Here is a 26,053-nt window from a genome sequence, read left to right as displayed (position 1 = left end):
GGAAATTTTCATTGTTAAATAGTCTATCTAGAATTGACAAAATTTTAAGTATGAGTGTTACTAAATGTTTTTGCAATAATTTCCAAGTTAGAAAGAAGGAAAACCAGCTATAAAGAAAAGGGCAGTGGGGAGGATAAGGAAGAGGAAAGAAAACAAAACAAACTGTTGAGCAGCTGGTACATTTTAGTTAATTTTCCTAAATGCCACTGTGAAACAAGGCCACCTCAGTTTATACTGCCTGAAACTAAAGCACACAACTCAGCCGAACGCTCATCTAAATGCTTGTTTTTACCGTGAATAGCTCCCATATTGTTCAGCATATCACCTTCTGGATTCCTTTTTTTTTTTTTCTTTCAAATGGCCAAAGCCACAGTTAGAGGGAACGGTTCCAATCTCAAATTCTTAGCAATTCCCTTATCCTTCCAAATTCTGGGAAAGATCAGAGGTCTTGCAAGTATGTGCCCAACCCTTTTCCTCTCCAGCATCAATAAACAACTTGGTCTGTCTCTTAGGGAAAGACTGCATTTTGCCACACAGATGATTCACTAAGTAGCCCAGAACAGACAATCGAACTCTCAAATATCCAGCATCAGTGTTCTCTTTACCCAGATGTGGTGGGCACTCTTTTTTTGCCACTCTTTTTTCACCTCTTTTCCCTATAAGATGCTGGCAATACCTCAAGTACACATGGCCTCTTGACCTGTCGGGCAGAGGATAATAAGGTAACAATTTACAGTGTCTTAAAATTATCAACAAGATTCAGAAAAACATATGAGGCCACTACATAAGCCATTGATTACAACAACCGCGTGTTTCTTATAATGTGATTAAACTTAAGCATGAGTTCAGTTGAGAGCTAGGGCACAGAATGGTACCTGAGTCACAGAAAGTACTCAACAAATACTGGCTAAATAGTTGGTTGGATAGATACATGGATGGGTGAATGTGTAAGTGGTAGACTGATGGAAGAGGGGACACGCACATGCATGCACATACAGACACACACACACAAAGACATATATAATACAGAGGGCCCTAACAACAGTACTACAGTCAGATACCACTGTACTTCCACATAAAAAGGCCATTCTTTTCTTCATGCCCTTCTGAAATTTCAGGATCCTTTAAATTGAATTTCACTGACAACCACGCTGCTTCTCAAGATTACCTAGTTTGTTCTTGCATCAGGGTCTTTGTCATTGCTGTTGCCTCTGCTGGAATGTTCTTCCCCTAGATCTGGCAGGGCTCACTTTCTAATTTTACTCAGGTCTCTACTGAAATGTCATCTCCTCAAAGCTACCTTTTCTGATCATCCCATCTAAACTAGCAGCCCCTCCCCACCCTCACTCCCCATCCCCTTGCCCTGCTCTGTTTTTTTCATAGCCCTTATTATACCCCATATCTATTTTGTTTATTGTCATCTGTCTTCTCACTAGAATATAACCTCCAAGAGAAAAGAACTCTGTCACATTCACCATTGTACCCCAGCAACCAAATTGGTGCCTGAAACAAATTATATGCTCAAGTAACATGTCAAATGAATACAGCCAAATTATTCCCCGCAGATCATTTTATAAGTCTATCATCTCCTCTCCCAGGAAGTTTTATCCACACCAGGGACACCTTGATTAGCTGTTCCCCAAATGTACTATGCACTTAGCACTCAGCACATGATGCTTCCCTTGCCTTCAATGTCTTGCACCTTCTGAAAACTCCACATCATTTAACCATCAAGGACCAGCTTAACTCACGTCCTTTTCTAACCTTACCCTGTAGGAAAGCATTATTGCTTTCTTATCTGCACTCCCCCCACTTCCTAATTACACAGCACAGTATACTACCCAGCACTTTGTATTAGTGTGTGTACCTCCCACCACTTAGCAGAACAAGGGCTGCTGAAGGTACCCATTAGGAGGAGCTGTAATCTGCCTGCACAAATAAAGCCAATCTTCTTTGGATAAGAAAAAAAGGAAAAGGAAAAAAAACCCCCAAAAACCCGAGTGCCCATAGAAGGTGCCAGCCAAAGTGATGCCTGATCTCATTTAATACTAAATACTATAAAATGCAAATACCATTGTTCTCATTTTAAAAGAAACTGAGGCTCAGGACAAGTAATGAACCTGCCCAGGGTCACATGGTAAAACTGAGATGACAACATAGGACTTCTTTTCTCCATTTCTAGAGAGAAGGAAAGGGGTGGTGAGTCTTCACTTCCTTCCTGTGTGATGCAATGGACAATAGGCTCAACTTTTAATGAGAAACCCTGGGTTTCGGGCCTAACAAAGTGAGACCTTGCTAGCTCTATGAGTTTACTTGGGTAAACCACATAACTTCTCTAAACTAGTTTCCTCATTTATGAAATAGCAGGTACTACCTGCTCCGCCTAAATCACAAGTTTATTTGGAGGTCAACCTTGGTAGTCCATGGGAAAGTGATTAGTAAACTACAGAGCTCCATGTTAGACCCCCAGAGGTGAAGAATAAGTGTGGGTCCATATTATAGAAGACTCTAGAGCCCTTTGCCTCACAGTTTCAGAGCACTTTAAGAAAGCTTAGTGCTATCACTTTCTTCCCCATTCAGGCAGTCCGTTCCTTACAATCACCATATATTTCTATTGTTTTGGAGACTCCTACTAAAGTGGCCTTGAACTTATACTAATCTCATTTTCTTATTTGTCTTGTTTTTTAATTAATTTTTATTGAAGTATAGTTACTTTAAAATGTTAGTTTCTGCTGTACAGCAAAGTGAATCAGTTATACAAATACATATATCCACTTTTTTTTAGATTTCCTTCCCATTTAGGTCACTATAGAGCATTGAGTACAGTTCCCTGTGCTATATACAGTAGCTTCTCATTAGTTATCTATTTTATATATAGTAGTGTATATATGTCAATCCCAATCTCCCAATTCATCCCATAAGATGTCACGGAAAAACCCGAACGAACTTTTTGGGCAACCCGGTAAAAGTGATTTGTTGTGACAGAATTCCCTGAATTAAAATAAAATAAATTTCTCAAAACGTTTCAAATATCTATAAATGCACGAGAATAAAATTATTTTGTAAATGCCTACTACAGAATTAAATATTAGCATAGATTTTTTTTTCTTTTAGCCAAACTGTTTAATGAATAAAACAAATACAAAATTATTTAACTCAACCCCTTAGCCAACTCATTAGCCTCAAAGAGCAGGGCCTAAGTTCTGAGTGTATAGAAAACCACACTAACAATCGTCTTCAAACCACCAGTTATTTGAAACAGCTGCAAATATGTTTCCTTAGAAAAACAGATTGGGATTTAGGGGCTTACAAGGTGATAGCAATTTAGTTAACCAGGCAAAAGGAAATTTCTATTCAACCCATTAAACTCCTAATATTTCTCCTTCGGGGGCAGGGAAACATTGACATATTACTTTATGAGGTTATTTTGTGTACTTGAAATACATATTCTGGTCCTCTAAATGGTAGATATTATGATGCCACATTTTTAAAACATTTTAGAACATATGGCTCAAAAAAGTCAACGCAACAAACCTACAAAGCATACAACATGGGAAGATCCCATTCTATTCGATGCTAATCAGACCACATTTCCAATATTTTCTTTAAATTCTAGGAGTCTACTTTGGTAGAAACATCAAGCCCAAGGCACAGAGCCAGAGATAATTGGCCAGATTTTAACTCATCACAAGAAAGAAAATATCCAACTTAAAACAGAAAAAGGAATGAACACTGATGCCTAAAATCAGGGAGAACATTCCACTAGTTCCTGCTCTAGAAACACTGCTCTTAAATAAGGCTACTGAGTCAATGGTTTTTACTCAAACATTAAACAAATACTTGTAGGCCCTATAAATCCCAGTCAGCACCCTCAACAGAAGGGACATCAAGAGGAAAACTTACCGTCTGTCCTCAAGGCAGTCACAGTCTATTCTGGTTACACACTGTCTGACCATCTAATCTGTTTCACTATAAAATGTGGTGATTCCATCAACAACATCACTGATCAGCTCCCCTAACCCAGAACAATCCTCGTGATCTGCAGGCCGCCCACTGTATTTTTACTAACATCAACATAGGTTCAGTCTCATTTACCAACTGGGTTATTTATTCCAGCTGTGTAACTCTGGGTCACACCATGACTACAGAGGCCTGAACTAGATGATCTCTGATATGTGATAATCTTGGTGTCATTATTCTAGTTCTTGGAACATTTGCTCTAAAATTGTGTCTTTCTGTAAACTACATTCAGGTTCTAGCTCTGTCCTCTGACATCACACAGAAAAAAATGCAAAACAGCATTTCGAAAACCTCAGAGACAGATCATACCCCTATACCCTCAATTCAAACATACCTGCTGGGATATTTAAGACAGAACAAAATTTAAAGTGTGAGGTGTGAATATTACTTCCATACTGAGTTAAGAAAAAAATATGAAAGGGGACACTTATGAAAACAGATTTTCCAAAAGTCTTTGCCTTAATAATCAATTTCCTATTTGTGTAAACATACTGTTTAACATAAAGTCTAGAAACTAGCTATACAGTCCTGCTATATTAAGTGTATGGCCCCAAACAGGGAAGGAGGTAATCCCTGCTCAAAGAAAGATCTAACTCAACTAACTAGCCCTCCTCTTCAGAGATCTGCTATGCAAACTAACCCTCCAGTGGTCCTCAAATCCCTCTATCCTACGTCTCTAATTAGCAGGCCTTCCTTCTTCCTGTTTCTCAGTGAAAAGGGAAATACATGACAAGAAAAGGACCAACTCTGGACTTGGGAAGGCAGTGCTCATTTCATCACTGGACTCAATGGGAGTGCTCCATGTCACCAACCTCCTACACCTCCAGGGTCCCATGCCCTTCCTTGGCTGCTACTTTCCCATGTTGTCACACATGAATATGCTAATTCTTCCCCAATGGCTGCCCTTTGCCCAGAAAGCCCAGAGTCCTCACCACCCCTCTCAACCACAACTTCATGGGGTCAAAACTTCTAATGTCCAGTAACATTCCACTACAACTGCACCAAATGGTGGTCCTGACTCAAAAAGTCACACCTCTATCCTTAGGGCCTCTATCCTTTAGGCTGGGACTGATTTGGGGCACCAAAGGGAATTTGGCTTTGTAGTAAGCAACTCACCTTCAGAAATTCTATTTGGTAAAATTTCAGGGAAATTGCCCTTGTCCTAATCTGGTCTGGTGTTGGGCATGGTTTCTAGGTGCTCATCAATCACAGATTCATGAACAATGACAGAAAAATAATAGTAGGGGCAGTAACAGCATTTAGAAAAACAGGGGCAAGTAAGGGGAACGTGGTTGTTACCTTTGGCTGAGCATGCTATATTGCCCTGGGGGTAAACTCTCCCCTCTTTCAACCTGGCCTCAGGCAGCCTCATTAACATTAACCTCGCTACTATGATAAAGAATCAGCAATACAGAGTGAACAAACGCAATCCAAAGCAGGTAGTTGGGGGCTGTGTCTGACATGTCTGTTGACTCTGGTCAAATAATTTGCCTTTTCTTCTTCTGTAAATTAAAGAGCATCATAGCTCCGTGCCTACTTCTCCAAAGGTAGAGGAAGATAGTGAAAAACACTCCATAAACCTAAGGTGATATTTCCATCACACGATGTATTTTGTCTAGTTCTTCCTTCCTCCCATTCATTCAATTATGCATGCATTCAAGCACCTACTCAGCACCTGACACCTGTGTGCCAGACACTGTACTGGGTGCTGGAGGCACCAGCACGAATGACACATGGCCACAAATCAAAGCAGCCTAAATGGAGGTGAGAATAACTAAGAAAGCAATTATAATATGGTGTGGTGGGAACAGATGGTACGGTAGGAACAGGGATAGAGGGATTCCCAGGAAGCTCCTGATCAAGAGGGCACAAAACCTAGACCAGGTGGACAAGGAGGAGAGAGAACTCTTAAAAAAGAAGAAACACCTGAACTGAGTCAAGAGCAAGAGCTACATGGGCACCCTGGCCTGCAACTGGCTAAAACACACATCTGTGCGAACCTTATATTTGACTAATGATTACAACTCAGAGATTTTCTGTAAACATGTCAACATGAAATGTGTACATTGGAATGTTTTACTTATACCAGTGAAGTATTATGTTTAATGCTGTGGATATCCAGGCTACTCTAAATCTAAGAGATTCTTTGTAAACGAGGGTGGTGCCTTAGACATCATAGAAACCATTCCACACTAGACCCGTGCCGTCTTTTAGGTTGAGCAGTCCTAATCATCTTACTTTACTGTTTGAAACTATCTTATGCAACCAAGCACAAAGCACAAAAGTGTATTTAATATTTGACTAGCATCATGAATTTATAACTAAGACTAATTTGGAGATATGAAAACTAATATTGCCAGTTAACTTTCTAACTGGAACAAAATTGACTACTTCTTAAAACAGGCCATCAAACACCATAAATCTGAGCCCACTCAGATTAGGATCATTTGCAAATATGATCTTATTTGCATTCCAAAGCATGGTGACCAAAGACCTATTTCTACCTTGCTACTGTGTCCTCTAACTTCTTTTTTAAAGTTTAAGGTGGATATTATTTTCAAATTTTCTTTTCTCTATAATTAAACATTTGCTTAAAAGAATAACAAGACTCCCCAAATCTATAAACATATACTTCCTACCTGTTTAACTCTCCCTAGGAATCATCACTAATTAAAAGATACATACTACCATGATTAGTGTTCTAGTAATATTTACAATAAGGAATTCTAAGGTTAAAAATAATAAAGGAACTATATTAACATTTTATTTAAAAATGTATTAATTTGTTGGTTTTTTCCTTTGGGGTATTTCAAGGAATATCTGTATCTGTAAAAAACAAAACAGTAATTTTAATAATGACTTCTTTCATAATTCTTTTGAGTAGTTTACTTTGTATATAAAATCTGAATTTCTATTTCAGTAACTAGGAGGTCATGTGGTTTTTAGTGTATTTTTCCCATAAAATACATTTTTTTCTATGAAGTTCTACCTTCTAACATATTTTCCTCCAGAGCTATATTTTGCCAGAGGGCTTTTCTGTCTCTCTGTTTTTGGTCTCATCTTCAATTCTGTTTTTTTCACTCCGATAATTTTGGCATTCCACTGATCTCTGTCATCTCCCTTGCAAAAGCTCTCTCCTGTAACTCTATGTAGGTGTTTTGTTTTTCTCGAAAGTGTGACTCCAATAAAATAGGCAGGTGATGTTAAAGATATTTAATATGCTTCATTAAGAAAAAGAAACAGCAGCTTAAAAACATGCACAAGGAGGTTACTGACCAATACTTCCAATTATCTGAATACTACAGTGCAACTGACAATACACTAAACAACATCTAAGCTATCTTGGCAATTAAGTAAAAAACATCTTTCAAGAAACCATAGGTCAGGGCTTCCCTGGTGGCGCAGTGGTTGAGAATCCACCTGCCAATGCAGGGGACACGGGTTTGAGCCCTGGTCCGAGAGGATCCCACATGCTGCAGAGTAACTACGGCCGCACACCACAACTGCTGAGCCTGCGCTCTAAAGCCTGCTCACCACAACTTCTGAGCCTGCGCGCCTAGAGCCCGAGCTCCTCAACAAGAGAAGCCACCGCACGGCAATGAAGAGTAGCCCCTGCTCGCCGCAACTAGAAAGCCCGCATGCAGCAATGGAGACCCAACGCAAAAAAATAAATAAACTAAAAAAAAAAAAAAAAAAAAAAGAAAAAGAAGCCATAGGTCAGCTTTCATTACTCAGGCTTGTTGGATGATCCTGTTGCTAAAACTTCAACACACATCCAGCTGAACTGATATGTTTTCTCAGTTCAAATGAGATATCTAAACAGCAAGTTTATCTGTTTTGCTGTTGGTATAAAATATATCAACATTAATCTATTCAAAATAAGATTCACACATGTTTGAGGTGATATATCCTTTTAAAAAGTCTGATGTTTTGAGGAAGCGGTAGCTATTTCACTTTAATGTAATCAGTATTACTCAACCTGGACACTTTACTTGCTTGACATTATTTTTCCTTTAATATTTTTCCTGCTCGAGTACACAGTGCTTTAAAATTTACAAACAAATTCAAATATTTATGAACTCGTATTAGGGTGGTATTTTAATCTGAAAAAAGATTTAAGCCAACAATGAACATTGTGGGTTTCCTATTTCCATTAAAGAGGTAAATACTAATTTCAGAGAGAAACACATTTCCCTCTCTCTCTCTTTCTCCCTCTCTCTCTCTCTCTCTCTCTCTCTCTCTCTCTCACACACACACACACACACACACACACACACACACACACACATTAATGTTATGAAACCACTGTCACCAGAATACATGCTTTGGTTGTTCATCCAAGAATGGTAATGAGATGTGATGATCTACCTTCTTTAGCCAAGTCCTCCTTTGTAAGAACAGCACCCATTTATTTAACAGCTAACCAACATTTGGAGTGCTATGTTTATTCAAGAGGTTTTTCACTTTGCAAATCTAACCAGCCTATACAAGAATAAAATCCATAATCAGGCTCTTGTTGACTCCATGCTTTACTCAACTGAGATAGGCAGTGCAAACAACTGAAGTACTGTTACTGGACAAGATGATCAACAACGTGGTTAATTGAAAATGAACAGTGGGACTCTACGTCATGCCTAGTGTAGTCATTTGAAGTAGTCACCTTCAACAGCCCAAGAAAGAAAGTCAATTCCCAATTACCGTAAAGTGAGGATTATCTGAGCAAATAGTCCTTTCAACTTTTATTGACATAATTAAATCAAAGGAGAGAGTTATTCTTTTGGTAACATTTCATTTACTCTAGCATACATATTATTTAGATATAATCAAACAAGAAATATTTTAAAACCAAAACATTTACCAGATTCTTAATACAGAAAGTAAAGAAAGGTGCACTTCAAGTTTATATAGGGAGAAACCCACACAGGGTATTTTTTGAGAACCCACTAAGTGCCAGCCACTCTGCTGGACTCCAGAGCGTACAAAGATGAACACAGCTTGGTTTGCACTCTAAAGGAGAGTGTCCTTCAGCTGAGCTTGCTGATTCTCCACTCTTTTTGCTGTAGAAAAACACTATTCAAAAACTTGACTAAAACCTTCTCTCCTGTGTGAATTCTTCCTGGGTTTGCCTGCCCTCTGTGACTCCATGGCATAATGATCAGCATTTGTCACCTTCATTCATTCATTCATTCAGCCATCCATCAAGCACTGATTAGGTACCTTCCTACTAAGTGCCAGGCATGATGGTTGATGCTGAGACCCTAAAGATGAACAGGACAAAACCTATCCTTGGGAAGATCAAAGTACAACTCTGAACAGATTAGCTTACCACCCACTGCATGGAGCAGAGCTCCCTCAGAAACACTGGCTTATGCATCTTTGTATCACCAGCCCGTGGCATACTGTAGGTGGTAAATATGTTAATTCAGTCCCTGATGAAGAGACCTTTAGATGGGAAATCAGAAGACCACAGTATGTCACCATGACACTCAGGTCTCACTTTCTTTGTCAAACAATGAGGTGGCTGTCCTTGCCCCATGTGATCTTGGGATCTATTGTTATATGAGTGAATATTCTAATTTCAAGGGAGAGGAGTAAACATATTTAACAACCGCAGTATGTGCTTTAAACAATTTTAAACCCATCTAAGCTATGATTAGTTCATGACTAGGCCCGCGCTGAAATCACATCTTGAAACATTATTGTAACCATTATCGTGGAATTTACTTTCTGATTTTGATATATTGAGTTCTTTTCTTGTCTCCCCTTACCCATAGATGTATAATTTGGGTCTGCTGTATTCTTTCAAAGGAGGAATTGGCAGGGTGGTTGCTGTTACTTAGGATAAGTGTATAATCTCTTTGACTTTCTCTTGTTGGGCAAACTGCCCGGTGAATATCAATTTTTTTTAGCGCTACAAATATGGTTTTAATAGATTCGCAGATTTCAAGTTATTAGAATTCAGAGCACATCTCTCCCAGGGTGAGCAGATAATTCACAACAACCCATGAGGATGCAAAGGAGATGCCGAGAGATCAATCTGTACGTGAATAAGCTGACACACTGGTTTACTGCTCCTCCTATCTCTACACCCTGCACCCCACGCCCCCATCACACACACTTTTCATATAACAAAAATGCCTCTGTCCCTGGGAGTTCAAATTAGTCATAACATCCACTTTAGGGACTGAGGAAGACTTACTGTAAATTAGCCACTCAGAAACCACATTTGACATATTTTGGTTATAATGTAACTATAAGTTGCATAATATTGTACCTATTGATTGGAGCTTGGGATCATAATGGAAAGCAATTGCCATACATTGAAAGCGACCAACCACAAGATAGAAAAGTGTTCCTGAAGAGCCCACAAAGGGAAATCATTTTCCTTAGCATCTAAAACTCCTTATCCTCTAGATGGTATATTCTATCACACCCTTCAGGCTGTACTGTGCTCTCAAGGTGCTAAGGTATCTTAACCTCACGTCACCCAACTGTTCGACTCCCTCAGACAAAAACAAAGTCCTAACAGAGTACTCTGAATTCTTTCTTGATTAAAACAGTACTGTCTGTCCTGAAATGGAGCAAAAGAGCAAATCAGAAGAGCATCTCACTGGATAACAAAACTCCCAATTGATTGACGATGTTCTAACAGCTCTGTATTATATTCACATTAGACTCTGCCTCTCTGGTTTTCCTGTCCCTGTCCATTATCTTTAAAAAAATAATAATAATTTATTGAGGGAATTACTATATGTCAGATCCTGTGTGATGCATTTCATTTGCAAAGTGCCCTTCCATCTACTTGTCCACATGGAGAACGTGTTCTTCTCTACCATCCTTAAAGTATCAACCTTAGAAGCAGTAAGTATTTCTTTAAAAACAGAAACATCCGGGAAGAAAAGATGTCAGATACAACAAAGAAATGATTAAAATCAGTCCACCCACTTATGAGAAGAGAAGGGTGTTAAAGATCTGAACTGCAGCTTAGGGTGGATGGTAGGAAACTTTGATGTTGTTTCATCCCCTCTGCATGATCCATGACAACAGTTAGCCTTATCATTTTTGGACCATGACTCCAATAAAAACCCATAACTACAATAAAAGAACACATACAATACCTGTGTAACTCAGCTGCTCTTCTAAGAAGTTGGTTTGGGAAACAGTCTCTTCCGTCTCTAAGTACTGAAGACATGCGTACGGTTTTGATTTCACTGAGGACTACCTTTTTGTCTTTCCTTACGCTCTTCTCTAAATCTTCACTAATCTATCAGATATCACAATTTAATAGAGGCATTAACTAAACCTATTGGGGTTCCTGGGTCCATCTGGAAAAAGGTGGTGAGGATTTGAGTCTACATTTAAAGATCTGAAAGAGCCAAATCACCCTGAGGAAGAATTCTGCTAAATAACTGTTTTTCGGAAGAACTCTGCTAAATAACTGTTTTTCAGAAGAATAGTAAGAGTAGCTGAACAGTTAACAACTTTCCCCCATTCCAAAATCAAGGATATGGTATATAACTGAGATAAGGCCTATAAATGTTTGTGCTTCCATGTGGATAAAGTGATGGAACTGTGCCCATGATAGGGAAATGCATTACCTATTCCAGATCACTCTGGTCCTAATGGGGAATTTTTCAAGTGGTATGCTGAAATTATTAGGAAACTGTCAACGTTCCTTTCTAACAACAAAGTGGAGGTAAAAGCACCTGAACTCACCTGAGAAGCATGCTACAACAAATGAGGGATTTGGCACAGACAATACGCCAGAGGGCTCTAGGTTTTAGAGCCACCCTGAAAACACTGCATCAGTCCCTAGAGCAGGGTCCTCCCCTGCGCTACCAAAAATCCTTCCTGTCTCACCACCTGTTCTAGTCACATCAACCAACTTCCCCCATTCGTAGCTAATTAGCATCTTGCTCTGAGTTTGCCCCGTGTGCCTCACAATTCCTGACAACCTGGAGGAGGATGCACAGGCACAAATCCGAAGTGTGGAGAATTAATGCTCCCAGGGACACACTGCTCAACCGAGAATAAGAGCAAATGGGTCAACACTTTCCCCCTTTATTTTGGGTGGAGACATATTCATGAGGTACCTCTGAAGGCCCAAGTGAGAACGAGCACCATTAACAGTAGTCCTTCAGTAATTCATCTTTGTACTGGTTTCCCCTTCACTCCTACTCTGGGATCTACCCGAACTAAGTACCTTCATGAAAGGCACTGTCTCAGGATCTGTTTGCAGGAGGACCTAGGTTAAGTCATCTTCCCAAAGAGCCTAAGATAACATAGTATCTGACTGTATCAAAATGAAGGAAAAGTGACATAATTCACAGTAAAAGGAAAAGATAAATGTTTAGGGAAAGAAACTAGGAAGGCTAGATCTTTCCACCCAATAGAATAGACAGCCCTTGGAGAAGCTATACTCATCAGAAAAATTCTGAAGGATATAACTTGTAGCCCTTTACTTTACCAACCAGGGCTTCTATTCAACAGAGACCCAGACTATACCCCAGAGCTTCTCACACACTCTGGCCATATGCATCACTCTCAGCTAGAAAAAGGGCATGTAGCCCATACTGCCTTCTCAGCTCTTTGAAACATGCTTCCCATCAGATCTGAGAAGCAAGCTCAAGTAAGCAAGCAGAGAAGAACAGTCGGCCTACTGTTAGTCACCTCTTCAACCCAGAAGGCAACATGTCCCACCATATGCCTGACTCTGATCAGCAGAGCCCCTGATTTCAATACTAGTTTCACAAGTATTGTCCTGAAAGGCTTCCAGGAAACAGACCCAAACTCCATCAGATATATCTGCATAGTTTTACAGTGACTGAAAATCCAAGTTGCATAATCCAGGACAGAGCCAAGTGTAACAGTGAAAATGTATCCTTACACGTACTGTTGAGGTTGTCTTACGCCACATTTGCTCTCATTAAGCAAACTCTGCACGAAGCATTCATAGGTGACGGGTCTGAAATCTTTTAGTGGTTACTGATTCACAGAACCACAGAAATACTACATATTCTGCTAACAGCCAGGGGATGCTGCCATGGCATCATAATCACTGTTGAAATGGAAATGTGCGGCATCCCTATGAAGATAAGACAAAAATCTTTAAAGTAATATATCCAAATAGCTGATTTGTCAATTTGGAAATGTTTAACATCAACATATACCAGTAGAGAAGGAAAAAAACATCCTAACCGTTTAGGGCAAAATGAAATCACAATTAAGATTTTATGATACACATTCCTAAATGCCCTGTGCATAATCCTAAAAGGACCCTGTTCTAAATCCATTCTCTAAACGAGATTAAATAGAAACAACAAGCCATCAGCCTCCATTCATAAAAATAAATCAAGAGGGAATTACCTGTGACATATTTTTTCCTGCAATTCCTTAGTTAAATTATTGGACACCACTGTCAAGTTCTGCTAAAGAATAAAAGAACGCCATGGAGTAGGTAAGCAACCTGAGAGCAAGGTCAATAAAGTGCACAGCTTTGATTTAACTTCCCATAAGCAAAGTTTTCATTTGCAGACGTAAAAAAAAAAAAAACAGCTTCTTGGAGTCTGGGGCGGGTGGCAAACTAGGAAAGTAGGCAGGGTAAATAAGGGAAAAAAATACCAAGCAAAAGTTCTGAATCAAATACTAAATAATGACACTAACAATTTTCTTTTGCACTAGGATTCTGTTTAGGTTTTTTAAAAAGTGTTTCTGTTTTCTACTCTCTAGCTGACAAGAGCACTTTCCATTTCATACAAAAGATAGCAAATGTTCCTTGCATGTGTTAGACATGGACTTATATGACTAATAGTTATAAACAAAATTCCTTTGCACATCAAAGAAAAAAAAAACTTTGCTTATTCAAGAAATTCCTAATGGCTTCATTTGTAAGTAAAACTTTCTCTTTATTTGAGACCCAGTGGCACAGCAGAGTATAGCTGGAAGACAGCAGGTAGCTCTCATAATGAACTTTGCACAGTTTTGAGAAAATAATATCTAAAGGCAGTTCCTTCTTCTGGGGTCAGTAGATTAGTGGTTCAAAAAGAATAAACTATCCAGGGAACATCCTGAGATTAAAAAAAAAGAAAAAACCCACACAACTGGAGGGGGAAAGGAGGAACATTCTTGCTAATTAAAATTTCCAGTTCTTATGGTCCTCTATATTCACAAACCCCAGTCAAGAAAGGCCTACAGGATCAGGCCTGTACTAAGAAAAAGTATACCATCATCACATTAATCGTATTATTACCTCATAATTCTAACTAGCCAGGTTTATATAGAAGAGATTAAATAACAAGATAACCTTATAAACAATGCTCATTTCATCAGTGTACCAAATAAGTTTGATTTATATCAGTGACTGTGCTTCTAATTAATTTATGCACCCACATTGGTTTAATTTACACAGACACCCACACTAGGGTAGGGACAGCTATTTTTTTAATGTCTTGAACTTTGTTATGGGTTCATGTTTACACTTCCCGATGTTGCTGTTTTAGTTTCCCCACACTTCATTTTTGAAGTGACTGTTAAAATACCTTGCATTAAAGTTGAAGCATGCAGAAAGAAAATATTTGATCAAACTCAATACCTATCTCACTTGCCAACTTTTATATGCTTAATTTTAGTTGGTATAGCTTTACTCAAACTTACAACCAGATCTGCTCATTCCAAAGTTGTGAACTTACCTCTTCTTACAATATTCCCTTTGAAGCCTTTTGGATATATAAGTTCATCTCATTACAGCATCAATCCTAAACTCCTATATTTGTTTTAATGCATTTTCTAGTGACTTAGAGGGGGGGAAGGGCTGTTAATTTTTAAAAACATGTGATTTCTATTAACATGGGGGGCTTGGACACCTTTTGTAAAGTACACTCCAGAATGCTGGTTTACAATAGCAGGCATCACAGAAATGAGAAAAATCCATAGAGGGAGGAAAATTCCATTTTTTCCAATTCTTTAACCAGAAAGATAAAAACAACATCTCTGAATCTAGACCCACTCACAATAAGCTATCAGTGACATGATGGTAATGCCAGTACTCCATGAAAACCCTTAAAAAATAACAACCTACAGGAATATCCTGGTGTCAGGATTAGTCCAGTTTAGTCATTTTACAACTTCCACGGATGGTTTCAGTGTAGGGGTGTATCAGGCAAGCAAACACATTTTTACTTGTCTCTGATATAAAACTTTTATTTATATATTTGATCAATGTTTATTTGTAGGATCTTAATACAATAACAGATGTCAGCTACATTATCTGTTTTTGATTATAAACTTCTAGAGGGCAGAGACCCTGTCGATTCAGCTCACTTTTTATAGGATGCAAACACAGTACCATCCCAAAAAGGCACTTAAAGATGGTTTTTATAATAACAATGATTTCAAGGGGACTTGGTCTGCTTCCACACTCCATGAAACTCCACTGGCATGTACTGAACATTAAAGAGTAACAACTTTATATTCTTGGGTAACTCCATTCTTCAGATGTCAGAAATGGAGAATTTTTACTAACTATGTAATTTGGGGCGAGGCTTTTAAAACTTCTGGGCCTCAGTTTCCAAATCTATAAGATGGAGACATTACATTATATAACTTCAGATAATTTCCAGGTTTAAATTTTGAAACCACATGAAAAAAATACTGAGTCCTAAAGAATCTCACACACAAACTGAGGTTCCATTATCCACCCAAACAAAAGTTTTTTCTTTCTTTTGTGGGTAGAGGTAGAGGGGACTAAGTGTTCTCAATGTAAATTATATATTATGCCTAACTCCAACAAAATATTCCAACAGAACATCACCAGTTATTCTTGTAAACAAAGAAAATATGTGGATATGTATGTAATGAGATATATGTTGTTATGTATATACAAAATCCATATACATGCACACGCCCCCAAACACATAATTCTCTCTACTGAAGCCAAGAATTAAATTACTTCTGTGTTTTCTTGTCTTTTCTTTCTCCCTCTATGAAGCATCTATGAAGCTATTATGACAAAGGAACTTACATAAAGTAAAAATAAGCTTCTTATGTTAATACTGATGGTTCCCAACACGAACAGCTTAGGTTAGTTAAGCTGGCCACCTGAAATCTAGATAATATCCTCTCATAGAAACAGTGGTACTGAGACAGGATGCAAAATGCCCTTCTCAGGCCATTCAACCAACATTTATTTAATCTATAATGTACCTGAAATATACAATTCAAGACACAGAATTTACAAATTTACTACTACTTAAGCAGACAGTGAGAGTATTAACAGCAGAAGAATAAAGAAGGTCCCCCAAAATGTAGGGGCATCCAGTTCACACACCATCAAAATAAAAAGTTGTAGAGTGGGGGTGGTGGACTTACGTTCATGAAACTGCCTTTTACCTGTATTTACTAAAACACCTGCAAGAGAAACCTTCAAGCAACTACTGAGTATACCATCATTTTCTTTTTTTTAATTTAACTTTTATCTTATAATGGAGTGTAGTTGATTTACAATGTTGTGTTAGTTTCAGGTGTACAGCAAAGTGATTCAGTTATACCTATACATATATCCATTCTTTTTCAGATTCTTTTCCCAAATAGGTTATTACAGAATATTGGGTAGAGTTCCCTGTGCTAAACAGTAGGTCCCTGTTGATTATCTATTTTATATATAGTAGTGTGTATGTTAATCCCAAACTCCTGATTTATCCCCCGCCCAGGTTTCCCCTTTGGTAACCATGAGTTTGTTTTCTATACTATCATTTTCTTATTTGTTTTGAGAAACAAATAAATGTTCTACAGAATGCAGTAATTTCTTCCAAGTAAAGAAAGAAAAACATAGGTATCTTGTTCAAAATTTCCCACATTCACCTTGCATTCCCTATTCTTGGGGGAAGAATTGTAAAACTTTTTAAAGGTGAGTAACATTTAAATAGTAGAGATGTGTGAAATTTTCAGGAGAAAAATTTATTCTTAATTTTTACCTGCTTAGCCAACAGATGCTAGTACAATTTATACATTTATGTAATAACAATAATGCAGTCACATCACTATTAGCAATGTGCTAGGCACAGTGCCCCACACACACATCATCTCCTTCAATCCTTCCAACAATACAAAGAAGATAGATCTGAAGAACGTATAAGTCTTCCTAGTTTATTACATGAATTAAAATGAAATCCAAAGATCAAAACACACAAGGAGCATTATCCTAACTACTGGTTACTCTATTAGACATCAGGAAATGCAAGTGTTTTGATTTGAATGTCTTCCTTCTATGTTGAGGAAGAAGGAAGATGGTGACTCAGAACCACAAATTTCTGGCTTTCATAGACAATTCCATTCAAGCATCCAGGTAAAGGGATAATTTAGTGAGTAGTCTGCATTCCTTTTTTAAAAAGCTAATCAAGGTTCATTCACATTCCTTAAAAAAATCCACCAATGGTCATATACAAGTTTAAGTTAAAATGCAACCTAGGGCTTCCCTGGTGGCACAGTGGTTAAGAATCCGCCTGCCAATGCAAGGGACACGGGTTTGAGCCCTGGCCTGGGAAGATCCCACATACTGCGGAGCTACTAAGCCCGTGCGCCACAGCTACTGAGCCTGCGCTCTAGAGCCCACATGCCACAACTACTGAGCCCACGTGCCACAACTACTGAAGCCCACGTGCCTAGAGCCCGCGCTCCGCAACAAGAGAAGCCACAACGAGAAGCCCGCGCACCACAACGAAGACGAAGAGTAGCCCCCGCTCACCGCAACTAGAGGGAGCCCACGTGCAGCAACGAAGACCCAATGCAGCCAAAAATAAAAATGAATAAATGATTTTTTTTAAAAAGCATATTAATCTTTTAACTAGTAGCAGGAAAACTAACACTATAAATGAAAACAGAATTGCAGTTTGTGTCTTTGGAGGAGGAAGAATGAGAACAGGTTGTAAAGAGAAAGGATAAAAATAAGTGAGAATAAAGGAAAAGAGAAAATGGAAAAGACAAAGGAGCTACACAACAGGGGAGAGAGAAAGGCAATGAGGTAGCAAGGGGATGGATAGGGCAAAGTGAGATAAGACACAGCTAGCGATATGGCTTTTGTCCAAGGCTTGCCAGGGCTCTGGACCATCGCCTCCACCTACTAGAGGGATGACTTCTCCGACGGTTTTAAAAGATGCTTCCTGTATCTAAACAGCCTCATTTTATTTTTCAGATTCCTGTGTTTATTTTTAAATAAAAGTTCAAATTTGAAGACTCTGCTCATGTATAAAAGGAATGAGTTTTATTTTAGAAATGTACTTTGGAACCTACACATCATTGCTCAGTTTAGTGCTCAAAACCTCAGGGATGTCCCGACATTCCAACCTGACAGTCTTGCCTTTGTAAAGAAGTGAAGACTGCCTCTTTCCACTGTGCCTGAAAATTACACTTGAAATCAGTCTTCACTGATGATGCAAAGCCTTAAAAATATGTTCATCTGCTGGAGGAGTCATCTATCACCAAACAGAGTTGTTTTCATTCTGAAGAAAACAACACAGATGTGCCCAAAGTGCTGGAAGCCTCAAAGGGACGTCCAAAGTTGGTCATCAGAGAGAAATCGTTCTCCAGCCTGGAGCATGTAGGCGGAGCAATGGCACCCAATACTGACTCAAAGCCAGAATCTATGGAAAAGTCCACCGTGCATCAATTCAGCCTGGCTTAGCCGACTAAGAACCCTGTCCACCCAACCACCTTGGTCCAAAGGCTTGCTTTTTTATACCCATCCACCTATCCGTCCTCTCCGTGCTCCAATAAACCACTGGTCATGACTATCTCTCTCAATACCTTAAGAATCCTTTTATATAAAAATTCCTGGGGCTTCCCTGGTGGTGCAGTGGTTAAGAATCCGTCTGCCAATGCAGGGGACACGGGTTCGAGCCCTGGTCCAGGAAGATCCCGCATGCCGTAGAGCAACTAAGCCCGTGAGCCACAACTACTGCGCCTGCACTCTAGAGCCCATGAGCCACAACTACTGAGCTCACGTGCCACAACTCCTGAAGCCCGTGCGCCTAGAACCTGTGCTCTGCGACAAGAGAAGCCACCGCGATGAGAAGCCCGTGCTCTGCAACGAAGAGTGGCCCCCGCTCTCGGCAACTAGAGAAAGCCCACACGCAGCAACAAAGACCCAATGCAGCCAAAAATAAAACAAATAAATAAATAAATATTTTTTTAAAAAATTCATTAAATACTGTACCACTCTCAATATACTGATCCTACAAACTGTAACTCTATGAAGTGGTTCAACACTGTGTCATCACCACACAGCAACTTGTTTCATTTACAGTATCTATTTCACTTCTACTCATGAGCTAATATAATTCAATTTTTTTTAACTGCACACAGGCTGCTAGACACATGTGCATGGCAAATGGAATCTGAACTTAGCTTAACAGCCTCATTTATTCCTGATGGTTTAAATTATTTCATCACAATTAATGACACCCCCTCAGCTTCCTGTGCAGCACGGCCAGATGTTCAGAGACCACAAAGCCACTCTCTTCTTTGACGGCTGGTGACAGGTCGTCCTCTGAAGGATGTTCCCTAGGCACTCGGGCTGGATGGCACCTCCACTGCTTAGCACCTCTCTGCCTCCCAGGCTCTAACCATGTAGAGGAAAAGGCAGGAAGGCACAAGAGACCAGCAAATGTGTTAGCGACAGCAAGTCCCAAGACGTGACCTAAACCTGAAGGGACCTGGTGCCGCCACAGGAGCTCCTAACCTTGCTGTCTTGAGAAAGCACTCTTCGCCTCCACCTTCCCAGCCACTGGCATCCACTGAGGGGCTGGCCTGGTGTCAGTCCTCAGGCACCGTCGAAGGACATCAAAAACATCAGTTTTTCCACAGGGATCCTTGTTGGTCATGGTAATTTTGTGTTGGGGGTTGTTGTTTAAACTTACTCCCCCATCAGGATCACCGCCTTGTTTTCTAAGAGTGAACAGTTTCTTCAAGTATGATTATTTTCTCTCCTGTTCAATAGACACTTCCCACAGAAACATGCAACATTTTGGCAACTTGTGGTAAGCAGTTGTGCCCCTTATTCTCTGTTAAGCTTTACTAGGGTATAATCTAATTGACAGACAAAAAGTAACAGACATTCCATGTATACATCCTCATGAGTTTGGCTGACCTCTTTTTCCTAGGCTTAAGTAGGATTTCTTCTTTTCAGGGGCTGTTGGCTTTTTGTTTTTGTTCTTGTTAGGTTTTGTTTGTTGTTGCTTTGTTGTTTTGTTTTTTTTTTTTTTTTTTTTTTTTGCGGTATGCGGGCCTCTCACTGTTGTGGCCTCCCCCGTTGCGGAGCACAGGCTCCGGACGCGCAGGCTCCGGACGCGCAGGCTCAGCGGCCATGGCTCACGGGCCCAGCCGCTCCGCGGCATATGGGATCCTCCCAGACCGGGGCACGAACCCGTATCCCCTGCATCGGCAGGCGGACTCTCAACCACTTGCGCCACCAGGGAGGCCCTGTTATTTTTTTTTTAAAGAACAGAATGGAAGACCACATTTTTCCTGTTTTGAGTCTCACATGGGCAAAGCCATTTACTTTCTTAACAGTAAAAAAAAAACAAAACAATTTTTCCTCGGAAATTCATAAATAGTAATTATCTTATGTTCATCATTTGAGTTTCACACACACAAAAATAAATTTGTATAATGACAGGTAGCTGAGAGGGTAGCAGAAATAGTAAACACGCTAGCACTTTTACAGTAAGAATCCAACACTACAGTCTAATTTGGAAAACATTTCCATCAACTAGGGAACATGTGGCAGACATTTTATGGATTATTTTTTAAATGTTAAAAAAATTAAAATGCTGATCTTATTCAGGGAGTAAGGGGCCTTTTCGTTTGCCAAAAAGTGTAATAGGAAAACTGAAAGGCCACCTGTGTCAGCCCACCCTATAGTATGAACATAAGCTATAAGAGCACTTTGGAAAATATTTGTAAACTAAAATGAGGGGAAAAAATCAGTATCAATACAGATTCCAAGCAGATGCAAAAGGCTTCCATGCATGTTAATGATTATGTGTGTGGCCTACACAGGCTAATTTCAGATACCTTCAAAACTCACTATACATGCTCTTTTATAAGCTATTTGGGATTAAAACTAGGACCTTATCCATAACAGCTTTGACAATGGACACAAATACAAGGTAAACTAATCAAGCCAAACAAGTTGAATTTTCTCCCTCATGGATGGCTTTTTAGATCTTAAATGACTACCGAATTTTACCAGACATGCTACACTTAGTATTTTGACAGTTGTTTATTAAAACTGCTTTCCTAGGAAGTCCATAGAAACCACCAGTCTAGTTTTTATCAGAATTGAGACAATCAGAGAGAAGTTGTGATGATGGTATACTTGCAGCAAGCAGACAACAATAGGAAACTCTTAGCATTCCCAGAGTTGCATCAAATTTTCCATGGACCGAAACTAAAATGAAATCGTTCAATTACTGAGAGGTAGATAAGTAAAATAAACAACTAATTTCATACAGTGAAGTTGGGCGAAAGTCATATGGACCTCATTGTGTTGTCTCCAAACACACTTTATCGGAGGGGAAAAAGGAGCTGAATAAACTTTAAACTCTCATGTAGGGATGTATTGCTTGTGTGTCCCTGGCAGATGTGGAAAGGAGATGAAATGGGCAAGGGAGAATCAAATATCCCATCGCTGCAGGTTTGCTGAGGGAAAGAGCACTGCAAAGATCTCACATCTGGCAATCATTTGTCAATAGCTGGAAAGAGAACGGCAGGAAACTTTCTGGCTCTTGGAGAAGATGAAAAGACAAAAACCATGTGTCTCACACACACCCACACTCTCTCTCTCTTTGCAATGGTACAATGACTACTACACTTATTCTCCACCCCTCCTTTCCCCTCTAAATTTAATGATCTTCAGATATACTCGACTCCATGGTCAAAAACATGCAGTCACTTGACTTGTTAAAGCTGCAGTGTATGTACATTTTTCAAATAAACCCCAGGGCTGATGTTAGAAAATCAAAATCAGTCAAGCATAGACCGCCTGGTACTTTGGGCAGGAATCCTTGTGGTTTAGTCAATAAACAGAATCTGAATGAAAGACACCACAGTAACTAGACAGTAACGTTTTGAACAGTTCTTAACCTTAAGGGGGGCTCAGGCCGGCGGGTGCGCTAGTGACTATGGACATGGCTACCAGTCCCCTTGGATGGCTCCCTCTCCCTGTGACAGGACTGTGCTTGGCACAAGGTCATCTGCTCTTCCTAACACACACACTCAATAAAAAAGTAAACTTGTATTTGAGAGATGCTGGGAATAAATCTGGGGAGGGAACAGCTTGGTGCTGTTGTTGTTTAAAATACTACATCTATTTAACAGGGTGGGAAGGGGGAAACCTCAGCTTCCGGGTGTCCGTATAGATGATAACAATATAGAAAATTGGTTAGCTTCATTATGAGTTCACAAAAATGACCAGCTTTGCCCCATTAGGTTTACCATGTAATAAAAAGTTTTCAAGACAACCCACACAAAATTAATTAACTTCTCCCAAATCACAGGAATGTAAACCTGTTCGTGGTGATTGATAGACTTCAATGGGCAGCTCTGCTTCGCCCTTATGCTGCATTTAACTAGCAGCCGCCGCCGTCCCTGTGATTCTGTAAGTGAATGCTGCAGGTTGTTTAATAACCTGGCAAATTCACAGTAGCTTGTCAAATTATTACAGGAACAGTGTCATCACTAAACAAGCCTGATCATGGTTAATTACAATGTAGACTAGACAGCAGCCACAATTGTTCATTAATTACAGGAAGCACCTCATTTAAATTTTATGGAAATTTACATTTGCACCCCAGTATGTCTGGGGAAAAAAAAGTGATCCTTCACGCATTCATAGAAGAAAGGAGTCTGTGGTTTATGAAACATCACAGTAAATTGTGTCTAATCGGGTACTGAAATATTGGTTCATTATTTACTCTAATTTTCTAAGCACTTTAGTGGTGAAAAATACCAAGTCAAACCCCACATCTTGAATTCCCAACCAGGAAAGGAACTGTGCTAGGCTAACTGTAACAACACACGATGAGGCACAGTGAGACGAAAACAGTCACTTTTATGATTAAAAATAAAATATTTGGGACTTCCCGGGTGGCGCAGTGGTTGAGAATCTGCCTGCCAATGCAGGGGACACAGGTTCAAGCCCCGGTGTGGAAAGATCCCACATGCCGCGGAGCAACTGAGCCCGTGAGCCACAACTACTGAAGCCTGCGCTCTAGAGCCTGAGAGCCACAACTACTGAAACCCGTGTGCCACAGCTACTGAAGCCCGCGCTCCGCAACAAGAGAAGCCACCGTCACGAGAAGCCCATGCACCGCAACAAAGAGTAGCCCTGGCTCGCCGCAACTAGAGAAAGCCCACGCGCAGCAACAAAGACCCAATGCAGCCAAAAATAAATAAATTTATAAAAATAAATAAAACAAAATAAAATATTTAACAGCAATTAAGGGAGGTCTAAACTAGAATAACAAGTTCCCATAAAATAATTATATAAGAGGACAATTTTGGGAGCCTATGCATCAGTTAACCTCCAGAGCTAAAGAAAGTACAGTTTCATATGTACTTCAAAAGGCACTGAAGAAAATCAAGAAAGTGAAGACAGTAAATCAAAGTCTGGATTTCCAGCTACTTTTCTAAATCAGGTATATTAACACAAAAAAGACAGCAGATGCCCTTGCAAAAGTCAAGTCATGCTCAGACTTCAACAATGACAGTCATTCAAAACCAAGGATATATTCATGAAAGAGTGTCAGGGATCTTGGGATTATTAAATGATAAAGTTGCTAAGTCATCTGAAATTTTAAGGATTAAAAGGAAAGGGTTAAAAGAAAGAAGGTAAGAAGAGGAAGGGGCTCCATCAGTCCTGAGAATTCCTGTCAGGTAAAAATACAAAAGTAAACCAGATATGGGTACTGTGTGTCTAAATGAAAATCCTTCACAGGAAAGGATATAAACAAGCCAGAGCTCCTAAATCGAGGTGTACAAGAGATTATTCTCAGAATCAAGAGGCCAAACATAAAATCCTCTCATGGTTATAATGCCTGGCCCTGGGGGGAAGTCTGAGATCCAAGAAGGAAAAGTAAACGACGCTGGCAAGTCCTATGATGAGTTCCCCGGAGTGCAGAGTTGGACTAAAAAATAAGAAATGGCTCACTTGATAGGAAAAAAAAAAAAAAGACCAGAATGCACATGCCATGGCAAAAATGAACGGACTCTAAGCTACTCCTGGAACTGTTAGCTGGTGAAGAATATATTAAGTGTCAACTTTATTATGACGGACATAATATGAGTATGTACCAGATATTATTAAAAGGTATGGAAACCATAATTAGAAAAGAAGAGGAGAAAAGAGAGAAATGGTTCGAGTGGGTCCCAGTTAATTCACCAATGCTTTGTAGTTGACTATCTTTTCACATATTCATCTTTTCCACTCAGTCCACCAAAATGCTGTTGCAATATGAGGAATCCAATAAAAAGAGCACTTTCTTTTCTTTGCCCAGTAACTTGGTCTTCTTTGCAAGGCCCTCGCTGAATTGTCAACTCCACAATCTGTTTAGCTACCTATAACCACGGTTTCACTTCAACATGTAAATACACATTTTCTCCCTTGGTATGTGGAAGCAAAGTGCTCCATTGGTCTCCTTCAGTTTTATTTCATGCACCCACATCTGCAAAACCCATCGCTCTTTGCTCCATAACTCAAGGTTCAAAAACAGATTTTCCAACAACCACCCATGACAGACCATTCCAGGTGACGTGTTTGAAGAACATCACTCGTCCTACCCGAAGGGGTCAAGGATCAGACTACTCTTCACAAAAAGTCTTCCATCACTCTGCATATATGTGTCACACACAAGCTGTGCGCTTTCTAAAACTGGGAAACGCATGATCATGCCTCATACGTGCCACACCTGCTTTTCTGTAGTATCATAGCCATATGTCGCCCAGACAGTACCAGCTTGTGGCACCGCTGAGCTCAGGTGCTCTTCCCTAGGCCAAGAGCAGGTGCGCAAGAGACGGTGTCCCCTTCAGAGTATCATAAAAACTGAAACCTCCTCCGACCACCACTTCTGCCATCACGCCCACTGTGAAGTCAATTTTTTTAAACTATTCTCTTTTCTTATTTGGGGTGTCTTAAATCAGTTAAAAAAAAATGTTTTAACACTGAGCTCACTATGCTCAGCCCCTAAGTCTTAAAATTTAGAAAATGACGCCAAATAGAGGCCCTAAAAAATAGTATGGGTTTGCCCATGCAAGGGGGTGCCATCCACATTGAAACTTCAGCCTCCATCTTTGTATCTTTGGCACACACATTCCATAACTATTAACAGGTACCTGGAAGTGGAGATAGACCTTTGGCCAGGATGTCATATTTATATTTTTAATCTGCAATACACCACACCGTTTCTAATTTCTCAAGACCACACAACGAATTCCAAGTCAGTACTTTCATGAAAAATGTACTTTGTAAATAAACTTAATATTACACCAGAGGACATATCTCCCAATCCATGAAGAAGGAAGCTACTTATCATTAAATTCTATTTTTCTAATACAGCGCCCAGCTGAACGGCTTCCATTCTCCTGAGCTGGGAGACCACAATGCAGGAAACATGACTGGTTCCCCAGGTGTGCCCAGAGCCTAGCATCATTCTTAGCACTCGATAATGGTGATTTGAAAAGATGAGAGCTAAGATTTCCTGAGTGCCTGTTATGTGCCAGGTGCTGTGCTAACTGTTAGGCATGTGTTAGAACATTTAATCCTCATTCACCTAGTGTGGGAAATCTCCATTTCATAGATGAAAAAGCTAAAGCCCAGTTAGGTTGAGTGACTTGCCAAAGATCTCACAGCAACTGTGTCAACCTAGGTGGCCAGCCTTCAGAAACCACGTTCTTATTCACTGCAGTACATACTAAGTCTTGATTTCTTGACTGAGTAAATGAATGATCTCTAGTTACATACAACTTATCCTGAAAAGGACTT

General features: G+C 39.7%; 1 protein-coding gene across 12 annotated transcripts in view; it reads right to left on the bottom strand.

Moving 5' to 3' along the window:
- Positions 1–26,053, bottom strand: part of BNC2 (basonuclin zinc finger protein 2) — a 430,899-nt gene that overhangs the window by 230,970 nt on the left and 173,876 nt on the right. The gene's annotated exons all lie outside the window — the stretch shown is intronic.

Source organism: Mesoplodon densirostris, chromosome 6 (assembly GCF_025265405.1).
Source record: "Mesoplodon densirostris isolate mMesDen1 chromosome 6, mMesDen1 primary haplotype, whole genome shotgun sequence".
NCBI lineage: Eukaryota > Metazoa > Chordata > Mammalia > Artiodactyla > Ziphiidae > Mesoplodon > Mesoplodon densirostris.
The sequence above is the reverse complement of the archived record's forward strand: the minus strand, read 5'-3'. Positions and strand labels throughout refer to the sequence as shown.